Consider the following 14,219-nt stretch of genomic DNA (forward strand, 5'->3'; position numbering starts at 1 on the left):
AACTGTAAAATGTAATTATCAAGACAAAATATGCTCCTATCACGCATATCAAAATCTGCCGGCAGGGAATGCCAAACACAAACACGTCTGCCCGGCCTCTTCCGCTGGGAGAACAAATGTGAGTTTGTTTGTTTGTGTATTTGTGTGTGGGACAGTGTATGTGGGAGCTCATCAGCTCATATGGCACTCTCTCTCTCTCTCTCACACACACACACACACACACACACACACACACATTCAGGATTAGCAGTGTCTCTGATGAAAAGCCACGCTGCACAACTAACCCCGTTAGACAGCCGTCTGTCTCCCATAATGCATCACGTTTCGTCTCCAGGAAGTGAGCTGATAAAGGTTGTTGGGAGGCGAAGCAGATGGAAAGAGAGGAGGAGGAGGAGGAGGAAGAGGAGAAGGAATGGAAGATATAAGGGAGGGAGGGAGAAGCCGCTGCTGTGAGTTGAGCTCTGATTGGTCACTTTCTTTGCCACAGTGACAGCGACAGACACTGGGGAGAGGTAGGAGGAAGGGGGCGAGTGAACACAACTACAAGAGGAGACCGAGAAAATGCAGAGGGAAAGACATACCAAGGAGAAAAGAGGCAGTGGCGAGGAGCGGGGGGGGTTGGATGAAGGTGGGGGCGGTCGGTCTGTAGATCAGCATGTCGAACAGACAAACAGGTGAGAGGGGAGGAAGAGGAGAAGATTGCGTATGAGGGCTCCACACATGCTCGTGGGGTGCAACGAGTGGCCGGAAAGCCACCCGTAACCCTCTTAACCTTCACAGCCAGAGCTAGCTTTTTCATTTCATTGATTACATGGTTATCCTCTGACCAGGGTAGCGCCTCCGCTGCATAGCAATTCCAGACTGATGGCAGAAGGGGGGGCAACGAACGGCGTCTCATTTAATCATCACGCAACTGTCGTCTCCTGACGCCCTCTGCAAAATGTTTCATTTATTTTCTCCGAATAATAGAATCAATCAGTATGCGGCAAGATCATCTTTATCTGACTTAAGTAGTGAACGACTGATGTGCGGGAAAGGTGGATTTAGTTAAGTTGCTGCTAATTAAAACAGCAAGAATTGTCCGCTTCAAACATGTCTCCAAGTCCAGGTGGAACTCTTTCTCTCAGCATGTCCAGATTGTCAGGCATTCCGTTTTTGAGATTTTCACTCAGATTTCCATTTCAATCTCTCTCTCGCACCTTCTCTCGAGCATCTCCTCCCATCTGTCTGTCAAGTCTCATTGCTCGCTACCTGTCTGTTTTTCCACAACAATCAGCGGACATTGCTGCTGATGAGGTAAAAGACAGCGGTACAAAGTCAGGGTTGGACAAGAAGTCTCCCTGCCCATCTGCCCGCTTGGCTGCCAACCTCTTGATGGAGCTCTCCAAAAGGGAGTTGCTCTAATTGTGGAGTGAATGAATCGGCCTCGGAGAACGGTTGATTAGGAGGCTGCAGAATGCCCGGGGGAAATGGGTCACCTCCAGCCTGGCGTGGGCCGCCCGCTTTTTTCCAGTGCAGGGATAAAGTCAATTACACGCCACAGGCAGTGGGACCTGGTGGCAGAGAGGCAGCCTGGCCATGCTGGGCACAATGCAGCAGCGGGGGGGGGAAGACGCCGAGCGAGGGAAATAGGAGATGCTGTTGGCAGCGCTGAGTGAGGGATAGCGATTTAAAGAAGCCGTGCAACTGAAGCTAAGACTACAAGGCCAGCATATTAAAGCTTGCCTGAATTGGTCCGGTTCCAAAAATGTGCAAGAATTCTCAATAGATACCGATTACGGCTGCGGTCGACGGACAAGGATCGATTAGTGGCGCCCGGGTTTTATAAACATGGTGAAGCAGCATTTAGCTGTTATGCTGCACGCATCTTGCCGATCATCCCTCGAGTATGGATTTTAGTTTTAAAACTACCCTTTAGCATCAACAATGAATTTTACGCTCAATAATTTTATTAATTTACTTTTTTATTTCTTTACTTTGCTTTTAAATGCCTTTTAATATTTGTCAATGTAACGTTTTAAAAAATCTGTTCTCTTTGCTTTGCCGTTGAATGTCTTCAGCCGTTTGGTTGTGTGAAACACATTGAGCTGCCTTGTTTATGAATTGTGATTTATAAATAAAATTGCTTTGCCTAATAATTAGGGATGGGCGAGTACCGATACCAGGTGTCGTATCGGCCTTATTTCAAAGCGTTGGTACTAAAGCCATATATGTCTGACATGGACATAAATTACATGTATACAAATAGAAAAATACACAAGTTTGAATTAATTTCATGCAATTTCAATAAATATTTTCCTATATCTATTGGTGACTACGCACGATAAAAAAAATTAAAAAAAAACAACCAACCAAACACATAACCGAGATATTTAAAAACCAGCGAGGACAGGAGACGAACACCATAGCTCGCCATATTCATTTGTACTCTACACATGCGCTCAAAGACGAAATCAAGTGGTTGAGGATGACTTAAACGGCATTACTCAAAGTCTGGGGAAGCAGCTAAAAAGAGTGGCAGTGGTTGGTAGGCTGCTTGGGGCTTGTTTCGAAGAGCAGATATGATGTCTTAAAAGCTTAGCCATCACGCAAGTAACGTCACAGATATACACAGTGGTGTGTGTACTCTGCACCATGTAGGTGGGCAACACTTTTTAGGGCCTTCCTTCACACTGCATCATTAACAACTATTAGGTACAGTTTTCTTCAGAAATGGTGATGGAAACATTGGGATGCAGTCAGAAAGCACAAGTCACATGTTTGCATGACCTCCCCCCCATGCCCTGATTGCATGCGAGTGTGAATAATTGCTCGTCGAAACCAAAGAGGAAAAGCTATAAAGAAAATGGATGGATGGTCTGCACTGACCATCGATTGGTCGCATTGGCAGGTATCCAATACACGATTTTTATGCACCTTTGCAAGAAACGATCAACAAAAGGTTTGAGTTAGTGAAATTAACATGCGCAGGAACTAGACCTCACATGGTCTCATGGTCGCCCTCGATCATGCCAGTCATTCCTTTGTAATCTCGGTTGAGAAAACAAGAGGCACAAGACCCCGCTGGCCATGCTAACACCAGTGAAGTAGCGGGAGTATAGCAGAATGGCTGAAGCGTTAAGACTATCACCGTTTAAAGCAAATTCCGCAGCATCGACCTTGAAATGAGAACTTCAAAATATCGTTGATGGTACAAGATTTTTTCCACTAAAATGATCGGACACTGCCCATTTCAAGTGTTGATTTATGTTAGCGTTAGCATTAGCAGTCCTGACTCAACTTATTAAACTTGTAACCGTGTCTTTATCAGTTTTAAAAAAAAGTTTCTTTCCTGCCTAATAACATGTTAAGCACACTTAGAATGTAGGGTTTACTAAATTATTTTTAAAATATATTACTCAGTTTTGCTATTTTCAATAGGAAGCACCTGAGGGAGTACAAAGAGAGTTTGGAATCATTATTTATATACAGTACAAGTGATTTTGACATGTTGAATTGAGACTGGAAAAAAAATAAGTTGGCAAATTGCATTAAAAGACAGGGAATGAATGTCTTATTACATATTTTTACATTCAATTTTTTTACAAGCATCAGTAAATTTGTACCCATTAAGGAAGAGAAAAAGAAATCAACAATCCAAATTCTAAACAGGGTTAACTTCAGTGCCAAAATATTGTAAAACAAATGCTGACATGCTTTATTGTTTTCCTTCAAAAATCACTAAATTCCTGCTAAATGTAATATTTTTTGTTTTTGCTTTTAACTGAAGAAGTAGAGTTGTACGTTACCCAACTGGTCAATTGTTTCAGCACCGCCTTTTGCAAAACCTTTCACTTCCTGATCATGTCACTTGGTCAAAATTAACCTTTTTCCCCGTACTCTGTGCAGTTATCACATGCCCTGCCTCGAATTTACCCTTTCGCTGGCCTGAAATGTATTCATCCTGTTATCTCAGCAATAACAGAGCATCAGCAGCAGCGTGTCAACGAAAGCCAGCGTGATTTAGTTAAGTCTGCGCACGCGCTCCTGTGGTGTCACCTGCCGACGGAGGTAAAAGATTAATGCTCTCCTTCAGCCGCAACGGCAGGCAGAGCACAGAAAATAATTTGATTTCTCCTTCTGTGTATATGCTGCCTCCCTGCACTTGATTTTCTCATCTGCCTGAAAAGCATCCTCTTTTGTTTCCCTCATTTTCGAGCCGCAACTCAGCGCCTATCTTGATGGAAACCCCTGACAAAGGCTCAAACCCGCCAACGCACCTCCATAAAACATCAGAAAACACATGCGGCCTTGTGTTTAGGGTCAGGATGTTGCAAGAGTGTGGCAACAATAAGAAACTCTCAACCTGGTACACCGTTGCCATGCCAACCAGGTGGGAGAATAGCCCACTTTATGGCAGGACTGAGGTGATGGACAACTCGACCCCCCGCCCCCCACTGACCCCTCCGTATGGTGGCTGGTCAATGGAATCTGGAGGGAATTGAAATGAGAATGTAAAAGTTCAAAATTCGATAACGCAACACAGTTACCTCTATATATTACAATATTACGGAATTATTAAAACCTCAAGACATATCTAACGTGCCAAAAACAGAGGCAACGGAAGCTAAATTAACCACATGCCAACCATGAGCCATTACCATGAATGTGTAGGGATGTAAAGATTCATCGAAAATCGATATATCGATTCTAACTGCTCAAAATAAGTATTGAAAATAAAAACAAAAAAAATCTGAATATATTATTATGCATACTAGATAAGCAAAACATATTTTGTATTAAGGTTAGATAAAAAAAACTGAATTACAAATCGGTTCAAGTGTACACAGTATATTACCCTAATTTTATTCATATGATTTCAGTCCCACATTAAAAAAAATGGATTGATGTGCTAGTAAAATTAAATATGTTAATAAGTATTTATTTTAGTAGGTATAGTTAGTTAGTATAGTTTTTGGTTTCAATTAAAAGTACTTTTTATGGAACGACAATTGCTTTTGTGGATAGCTGCAGTGCCACATGAGTGCACAAAAAAAAAAAAAGGAAACAAAAGAAGACTCGCATCAAATCGATTTCGGGGACTGAATATTTACAATCGAATCGAATCAGGGCTTGATTGAATTGTTACATCCCTATGAATGATACACACGTATTATGGAAATCGACATATTAGAAAATAACATATATGGTACTGCAACCTATTAAAACCAAATCACCCTTCCACTTTTAATGTCAGTATTACAGACGTATTAACATTACACTTGTGTTGAAAACTTTCCAAAATACTTGCAGTGGTAAAACGAAAAAAAACAATGTGGATTCAAAGTAGAATGCCGTGTAATTCAAAAGACATCCCGGGAGCAAAAACAGCCAATTATTCCTTGCTGTTGCTTTCTCTGCAAAACAAAGACAGTTACTGCATATTCTTCCGACTAAATGGCAAATATCTCATGTTTTAAGGCTGAAGAGAAACAAAAACATGTTATGGGCTAATCCCTGCCATTGTCACCCAAAAAAAAAACCTAATTGGTTAATTTGTCAATTTAAATCTTGATAAGATCCACTTTGTGTACGACGCATGTTTGTGTGCGTGTGTTTTAGCCACTCTGGGTTGTTGGCACATCTTAAGTGCACGGTCTCAACAATCACAGGAGAGATCCCGTGGGGGAATCGAGTGTGTAACCATGGCGAGCGCTGGGCGTTTCCATGACTCCCCGTCATCTGTAAAGCACACCACCCGCATGGCTCATGTTCATCTTGTTGCCGTGCCTCTTCCGTGTGTGTGTGTGTGTGTGTGTCGTTACATTTTAGGAAATAGGTTTACAGCCAAGCACACCAGGCTGTGCCTCCCCAAGAGTGTGTGTCCGACTGGTCCACGCAGTGTGTGTTTACATGTGTGTATGCGTTTCGTGTGCCATTGACCGTCAGCGACCTGACCGCTGGCTGCACTCATGATTAGGAGCAGATGGGGGGCTGTGTGTGTGTGTGTGTGTGTTTGTGTATGTGTGTGTTTGTAAGAGTGGGGAGGCGGCTGCTCCACTTTAGGTGATGTGTGTACTCTAACACACCAACACAGACCCTCCTTCAGCCGATATGTTTCCCTTTTAATTGAGAGTGGAGACAAATGGAGTTGGAGAGCGTCATCGTAAGAGTGAGTGAGCGGGAACTCCTGCTCCTTGTGTTAACTTTGAAAAAGCCGTGAAAAGTGGAGTGAATAAAAGTCTTAGTTAACAGCCGGTGGTTCCGCGTATATTGGCCTATGGAATAAAAAAAAAAAAAATAATGAAAAAAACAAAAACGTCAGCGCGGATGTGCTGCAACACATTTTCACGGTGAAGTCCCCCCCCCCGAGGCACCCCCCCCCCTGCTTATGAATATGACTGTTTGTACGCTCCTCAATTAGAAGAGCTTGTTTCAATGTCTACATGCCACTTGAGCAATAAATACCTTACGCAACAGCATCTTCCTCTTGTAAAAGCCGTTTAAAGATGCCATAAAAGCTGCAGCCCGTTTACAGTTCACTGAAGATGCTCATAGAGAAGGCAATAATTACACGAACTCCAACGGAGGAGCGCATCGCAACGTAAATGTTCAGAATAGCTGATTCTACTCGGCAGCCAACGTGATGGATGTGACGTTACATAATACATTACGCTTCTCAGCAACTACAATTTTTTTTTTTTACAGACAAGCTGTCTCGATTTTTCCAAAGAATTTATTATCTAATGCCACCGGTTGTCATATCCGTGAACAGAAAATGCACAGTGCCAACATGACACCTGCATATTAACGAGAGAAATAAATTCTACTGAAAAAGCGGAAATAGAGTAAGTGCACTGAAAGCATTATTTGGAACAAACAAAAATCTCAAATTTTATTGGAGAGAAGACTGAGGACAGTATGAAAACAGACCATTGCAGCAATAAGGCAGAGTGTGGAGTAGCGGTAATAAACTTTGCAGTGTCCACAACTAAAGCACAGAAAGAGCGAAATCTAAAAGTAATAAGGAGGCCCAACTTGTGTAAAGCAACAGAAAAAACATTTTAATAGTTATTAGTTAACTTTCATCTTTGTAAAAGTCAGCGCCGGCATTTACTAGTGCAAACCTGGCCGCCGAGCGAGAAAAAGGGCACACTCGCTTTTTATTGAATCTTAATCCTACATCGAATCCTCTTATTAAATTCAAATCCATGTAAATCCCTTCATCAAACCTGATTAGATTTCTCTTGAATCGTCCAGAACAAACTGCAGTTGGATGTGTGAGAACCTCCAAGATCCACGTTAGATCTTTAATCACCTTTTGTTGACTAAGATGGTGGATCTGGTGGTGCTTTTAAGAGGTGGACTAATTAGTGTTTACAGCCCTTAGCTATACACTGAAAATTAAACGAGCAACAGGAGGAATAAATTGCTGATTAAATGGTCGTGACACAGCTAAAGAACTGATGTCGGCTTTTTTTTTTTTTTTTAGTAACTTTGAATGTCTTGTTTTTATTAATGAGCTCGTCACGGTAATTTTTAGTATAGATGGCTGTACGGTGATTCACGTCAACTTTACATCTCAAATCCATAATGTACAACCATCCAGCCATTATCTATTCAGTTTTTTTTATCGTGAGGATGACAAGTGAGCTGGTGTCGATTCCATCTTTTTTTGGGCGACTGGGTGCATATCAGCAAACGACCATTCACACCTGTGGACAATTTGAAGACTTCCCTCTAGGGGGCCTGAGTTGGAATTAGAAACCCAGACCTCAGATTTGTGAGGGGGACATGAATTAAACTAAATCAAATCTACAAGAAAAAATAAACATTCAGTTGAACCTCAAGTTACAAACTTAAAGAGTTTGCGAGCCCGTTTTTAAACATCAAATGTTCATAAATCAATGTATTGCTTCTCATTTGAATGAATGGAAATGCCATTAATCTGTTCCCGACCCAAAACTACCCTTTTAACCAATGTGTGGCTAAAAACGTTTTACATTCTTTTATCATAAAATCAGTCAACCAAAATTAACTTCTTATTGCTTTTTTTTTCTTTTGTGTTTAGTGTAGTTCAACAAGACCCCCCCCCCCCTCCTTCTAATAGCACTTGATTGTGTCCGTCCTCAGTGATGAGCATGCAAGGCGAAAAAAAAAATACAAATACAAATAAAACTAATAAAAGAAAAGAATACCTTATGGATGTTAAGGTATATACTGACACAAACAAACAACACGCAGATGCAAATTGTGTAAATATCTGTGCATACTCTGGGAGACTGTACGCTCCTACAAATCGAGAGATGACACTCGAGTAAAATTGCCCCCGCTTAAACAAATCGGAGCCAACCTGCAAAAAATAAATAAATAAATAAATAAATAAACAAAAAACATCCAAACTTGCCTCTGCAAACTAGTGGACACCACGGCCGAACTTCGCTTTAGAACTGTGGCTGATGTTAAAATTGTCACACTTAGGACTACTCATTAGAAACAAAGTGCTTCCAAGTGGAGTGGGAACTTTCCATCTTTAGAGACCAATTACTGCGATCAAAGCACACAACCTGCAGCGCCCGATCTTACACTCCTGAGTGGAAGATGAGGGTCGAGGAGAAAGAGTAGAGGGAAAGCGCGTGACTTGTTGAACTGTGAATTTCATCAAGGCCATCGGTGTGTCTGCTGTGGGCCGACATCACCTACATTTGCATATTCAAAACAGGAAATGGATGCCTGCGTGAGTCACTGTTTCCAAGAAGGTAAAGTAAACCAAAGTTTCAATGACACCATTACCAGTTATTATCAAACAGTGGATTCAGACTTTGAAGCTAATAAACGGCTTTTATGGCATAACATTGGGCACTCTATTTCATGGACAACTTTATTATTTTTAAGAATTCAACTACAAAAACACCCCAGTGGCCTGAATACTACAGTTTAAAAAATAAATAAATCGGACTTCCAGTGGGACAGAGTAGCAGCATGAGCACGTATGCTAAACGCGACAAAACACTCAAACTGCGAGGATGAGTGTAGTTCCTATAAAAACAAAGAGCAAAAAGAACAAGGTTAAAAAAAGAGCAAGGACGAGGAACACATCACCTTAACTCATTCAATCCATAAAACGTACATATACGTTTTCAAAAACGTAGTCCCCGCCTCCCGAAGACGTATTTATACGTCTTAGTTCTTTGGGGTTTTTTTTTTTGCATCATAGCTCCGTGTTTTTATAGCATTAGAACCCAATATTCTGTTGACCTCGCAAAATCAGTTAAAATCCAGAAAAACGCTGGAATGCAGGGTTTTCCTCTAGTGAAAATTTCTGGGATTTAAGGCACATGTCGGGACCAGAGACAATCATAACTACATCGTGAAAGTGAAAACATTAAGAAAAAGCGTCAACGTATGGTCATTCATTCGGGCAAATCAAGCACTTTGAGCCTAGGAACAGCTACGAGTCATAAAATAAATGTGTATCAATGGCATATTAGGTCTTCAAAATGGATCTGAGGCTGCATGGCATGGTGAAAAGGGCAAAAACTAAATGCAGGCTGTGTTCTTGCATTGCTTCAAATAGTATGTGACAAACCCAGGCATCCATACTGCCTGTTAACTTTGAAGAAAGCTGCACAGTTGTACACTAAACGAAGTCTGACAGGAGTGATTAAAACCCTTTCCTGAACTTTACTCTCACATTTCAGTCGCACTTGCCAGGCATCAAAGTGCATGTTCTCAACAACAACTCTTCCTGGAGCGACTCATTCCGCCACGTGAGGACGCCTCATGAAGGAAACGATGCATTCTAAAGGCTGCATGCAGAGCTCGGGATACGGCCCTGATAAGATAAAGACTGTTCGCGTCATGTCCTCGACTGTCACCTTCAGCTAACCCCCGGAAGACACGAGCATCAGGAGGACCTACGTTGTGTTGGATTGCTGCAGTTATAGCATGACTTTAGAATCAAAGCAATCATTAATAACGAATAATCAAATCCATACCAAGAGACCCTTCAACAGCTGTTAAAAAAAAGGTTAAGGGCTCTCTCAGATGATCTAGAACAGGGGTGGGCAAACTTTTTGATAGGTGGGCCACAAGGGGTTCGAAAATCAGAGGGGCCGGACCAAGAGCAGATGGATGGAGTGTTTTGGTAACCTCACCTCATTGGAGAAAAAAAAGAACATTTGACACAACACAGTATTTAGAAAATAAAACATTAATAAGGTTTATTCATTTGAATTTTTTCCAAGTTCGGTGGGCCGGATTAAAATTTTTAATGGGCCGCATGTGGCCCCCGGGCCATAGTTTGCCCACGTCTGATCTAGGACAATTAAAGAAAAATAAATAAACGATAATGTCTACAAATACAATAAGCCCAGTTGCTGACTGTTTTACAAATGGGTCTCTGACATTCGAATTACAACACATTTAATCTTCTCCCTTGCAGCACACTGGTTTAAATCACTCGTTTTAAATTGTGCGGCTTTCGTTACATCAACAATGGGGGACAGCGGGCATACAATGAAGAAAGTTGCCAATTTAGCAACAGTAACTACATTTAGCGACTGCTGAGTGGACTCTTGAAAATCCCTCCAGTGCTTTTCGCTTCACGAAATTCCTTCAAAACAACAAAGGACTATGTCTTGTTTCTAGAAAATAATTGTGAAATTAATGGATAGTTAATTTTCAAAAATTAGATTTTAAATATTGAGCGTGCTTGCAAAGTCAACAGTTCAACAAAAGCACTCAGATAGAAGACATGAATTATTCAAAGCCCTTCACATTATGACCATCCATGGAAGCGTATTAACACTACGGTGTGATTCAGGTCTGTCCTAGCTCAAAGCAAAAAATAAATAAATAAATAAAACAATATAAGACAATGCGAGGAGAGTTCATGAATCAGAGGTAGAGCGTTTCGTATGAATTAAAATGATCAAAAACGAGTCCTTGCTCTAATTTGAAGCAAAGCATAAGGCGGCAGAGGCAAAGGGAAGCTAGGGGTAATTTGGGCTTTTCATTAGTATAGCAGGTCAATCAATGAGCCACTCCCCCTTACCTCGAGTGACTGTCACTCTGCTGCCATGGCAACAATATGGCTCAATTACACTATCACTTCCCCCTCATCACAACACAAGTGTCTGAATGAGACTGAGGCACAAGGACAGAAACAGAATTTTTTTTTTTTTTTCAAAATGTCAAAATAGCACATGATATCACTTCTGTCGAGTTATATAATTGCTTGGCAGCTAAAATGACATTTCCAAGATATGTTTGATGTTCACCAGGAATGGGCAACCTAAATGCCGGAGAGGGGTCACAATTTCACATAAGCACTACCAGGGGGGCCACAAAGACCGCAAACATTTTAACTCGACGCACAAAAAAAAGGTTTCCTCTGGCATATTTACTTTGTTCCTCGCTTACATCTTTTGCTAGGTGGCAAGGGGTATGATTGAGCAAATAAGCACCAGCCCCACCCCCTTGTCTCCTTCCAATTCATTGCTAACAGACCAAGAAAATGCACATTCTAGGAAGAAAAAGGCTGATGTGCGGTGGGAGTGGTTTAAGAAGAGAGGAGGAGGGTGAAATAAAAGTAGATGGGCCGGAACACACAAAGCTACAGCCACGTGTGCACGTACACACACACACTCTCTTAGGACCACATCTAAATCACATTACCTGCCTGCCTGCTATCCATCACTCGCGCAGACAAAAAGCACATGGTAACCAGGCAGGGAAACTGCATGGCAACATGCAGACTTACAAGGACTTAATGAGTGATTAACGGTGCTCTTCATCAATCTGGTTCCAACTTTCTCTGATTGCTTTTGCCAGATCAGCTGGACAGGTTGGAGCCATGCCATGAACCATTTTCTTCAACTTCCAAAGATTTTCAATTGGTTTCAGATTCTGGACTATTTGCAGGCCATGAAATTGACCTTATGTGTCGATTTCACAGTTTTTGCTCAATGGCTAGATACAGTATAATCTTGAAAACTAAATTCATCAACATCAAACTTCCTTCTAGTTGTGGGTTATTTATTTAGCTTTTCTTTTTTTTCCCAAGTCATATTGCATTATTTTTCTGCCTTGGTGATTTGATTTTTAAGAATAGAAAAATTGATAAACCTCTCATTTGTTTCAATTGACCTCACTCATTTTGGAGTAGGTCAGTCCACTTGGTGCAGCAGCTCTCCAAGGTGAGATCAATCCTGTTTAACTGCAGACTAACTAACAAGTAAACCTAATGTGATGCAGGTGTTCGTTTTGCGAAATAAAAAAAAAAAATTAAATATTTTTTTCCCACTTTCGTGTAGTCAAAATGTTTTTCTTGAGCCAGAAAGTTGCCATTTGAAATGACTTTAGTTTTTGGTCATGACTGTGACCTGCTTTTTTTCTACAAATTTAAACAACTGAATAAACGCCTGAGAGAGGCGTTTTCATTTTTTTTCCCCCCCAGGCGTTACGTACTAAATATTTCCTGCTTACAAACCACATTCCACGACTTAAACGGTTTATGTCGTTTTACCACCTCGATGCACTGGTCGCAAACTACAGCACACAGTAAATGATCAATTTCATGTTCGCTTCAAATATTTACAACAGCGGGAGACGAGAAATCTGGGGAAATTGTCTTTGTGTCCTTATCAATCTTGGTTGCCATTGGAGAGGGGGTGGGCCTCTTATCTAGTGGTGTGTGAGGAGGACTCACGTGTTTTTCGCAGGTTCCTGTTATTTTTAAGATGGCGTGAGTCCACCCACCCTCTCACCTAATGGGAGTTAGTGCACGTGTGTATCTAATAGGCTCTTTCCTGGGCGAAGTAATTAGCAGGCAGAGTACAGAGAAGTGAGGTGAGGTGTTCGAAAGAGAAAGATTCAGTCCCCCACACTTGCGGAGCACTCCATACATTAAGAGACCATATGGCGCCCCCGATGTGTGGCAGGAGAGAGTGAAGCGGCACTGCTCAGCGCTCATGCGCTCAGGCAGGTGTCTCGGCTTCCACTGTAACGCCCCCCAAGGCTCAGTCTGCTTAACTCAATAACATCCACTGCCTCCTCCACTACCTCCTGCAGCTTTCTCTACATCCCGGTCGACTCGCTCTCGTCTCCTCACCTCACACCTTTGCTTGCTCAGCCGGGATTAGTTCCATCGCATCACGGTCTATAAACGGATGCGTTACTCTCTGTGCCACCCCAATAAAAACGGGTATCTTGATAAATGCGCATGTGGAGACCAATCGGGTGATAGGTACTTCCTTAATAGAACGTTTGCTCGTGACAGACATTGTGCACGTATAGTGAGAGCGTGCAACGCAAAGACCCTCCCACCCAGGGCGTTTGATGTATAATGAGAGGAAACGATCAGCAGTAAGAATGGACTCTTCCCGCCCCACTGCTCAGCAGTCAAAGCGGCGGTTGCAGGGTCTATTTATACATTCGCTCCTCTTCGGATTTTCTTTACTGAGGAGCAGTGAGAGCGAGCGAGAGAGAGAGAGAGAGCGAGAGGGGGGGGAGCGAGAGAGAGAGAATGGCACACGTTCAAGAACATTCCTGCCCTTCTCTCCCCAACTCTTCCTTTGCTGCTTTGCTCCCTCAGTCTCTACTCCCATCCCCCTCTCTGCCTGTCTCCTCCCTCTCAATACCCTCCCCCTCAGCCTTTTTCTGCTCCCTCCCTCCTGCTCAGCAGACTATATGCAGCAAGGCACAAATTCATTGGGGATAAAGAAATAACGAAATACAGCTGAAGCATGGCAGGGGGGGGGGCGTGGTCAAAACAGAGACGCTTTGCTCTGGAAGGAAGCAAAATGCTGAACAAATGGTGAAATAACTGGAAATGAATGGTGGAGTAGGAAGGCAAATCGTACACGCTAAAGCGATGGGCGTTCCTCAGCCTGCTCCCGGTGAGGTCAAAAGTTTACCATGGTTTTAATTTCACCTTTCCGCAGCCAATCAGAACGGAGCTACGGCTGCTACGAGAACTTTGACCCCAACACAGACAACATCCTCTAACAATGTTCAGCCTCCAACTCAATTGTTATTTCGATCACTGGTTAAATTCTCTAATTGGAATTATTACTCTCACTTTTTTTCCCCCGGAAGCAAGACCATTCTCACCGTGCAACAAGGGAGGCACACCCCGCTCAGTACCAGCATGCTCAGCGGCGGGTGCATGAGGATGCCTGTGTGCGTGTTGGCATGCAAGGGGAGGATGTGTGTCTCCGAAGGGGGAGAGGCTGCAG

At 42.4% G+C, this 14,219-nt stretch overlaps 1 protein-coding gene across 3 annotated transcripts in view; it reads right to left on the bottom strand.

The window, feature by feature from the left end:
• Positions 1–14,219, bottom strand: part of LOC148339757 (nuclear receptor coactivator 3-like) — a 49,169-nt gene that overhangs the window by 16,978 nt on the left and 17,972 nt on the right. The window contains exon 1 of one of the 3 annotated variants that reach the window (XM_088290318.1): positions 13,094–13,209. The exons of 1 other annotated variant lie outside the window; for it this stretch is intronic. The gene's annotated coding sequence lies outside the window, so the exon portion shown is untranslated. Of the gene's footprint in view, positions 1–3,793; positions 3,850–13,093; positions 13,210–14,219 lie in introns of those variants that run through there. One more of the 3 variants, XM_088290317.1, reaches the window with a different exon arrangement.

The sequence above is a fragment of the Idiotropiscis lumnitzeri genome, chromosome 3 (assembly GCF_059441095.1).
Source record: "Idiotropiscis lumnitzeri isolate Australia: NSW breed Sydney's pygmy pipehorse chromosome 3, RoL_Ilum_1.0, whole genome shotgun sequence".
NCBI classification, from domain to species: Eukaryota; Metazoa; Chordata; class Actinopteri; order Syngnathiformes; family Syngnathidae; genus Idiotropiscis; species Idiotropiscis lumnitzeri.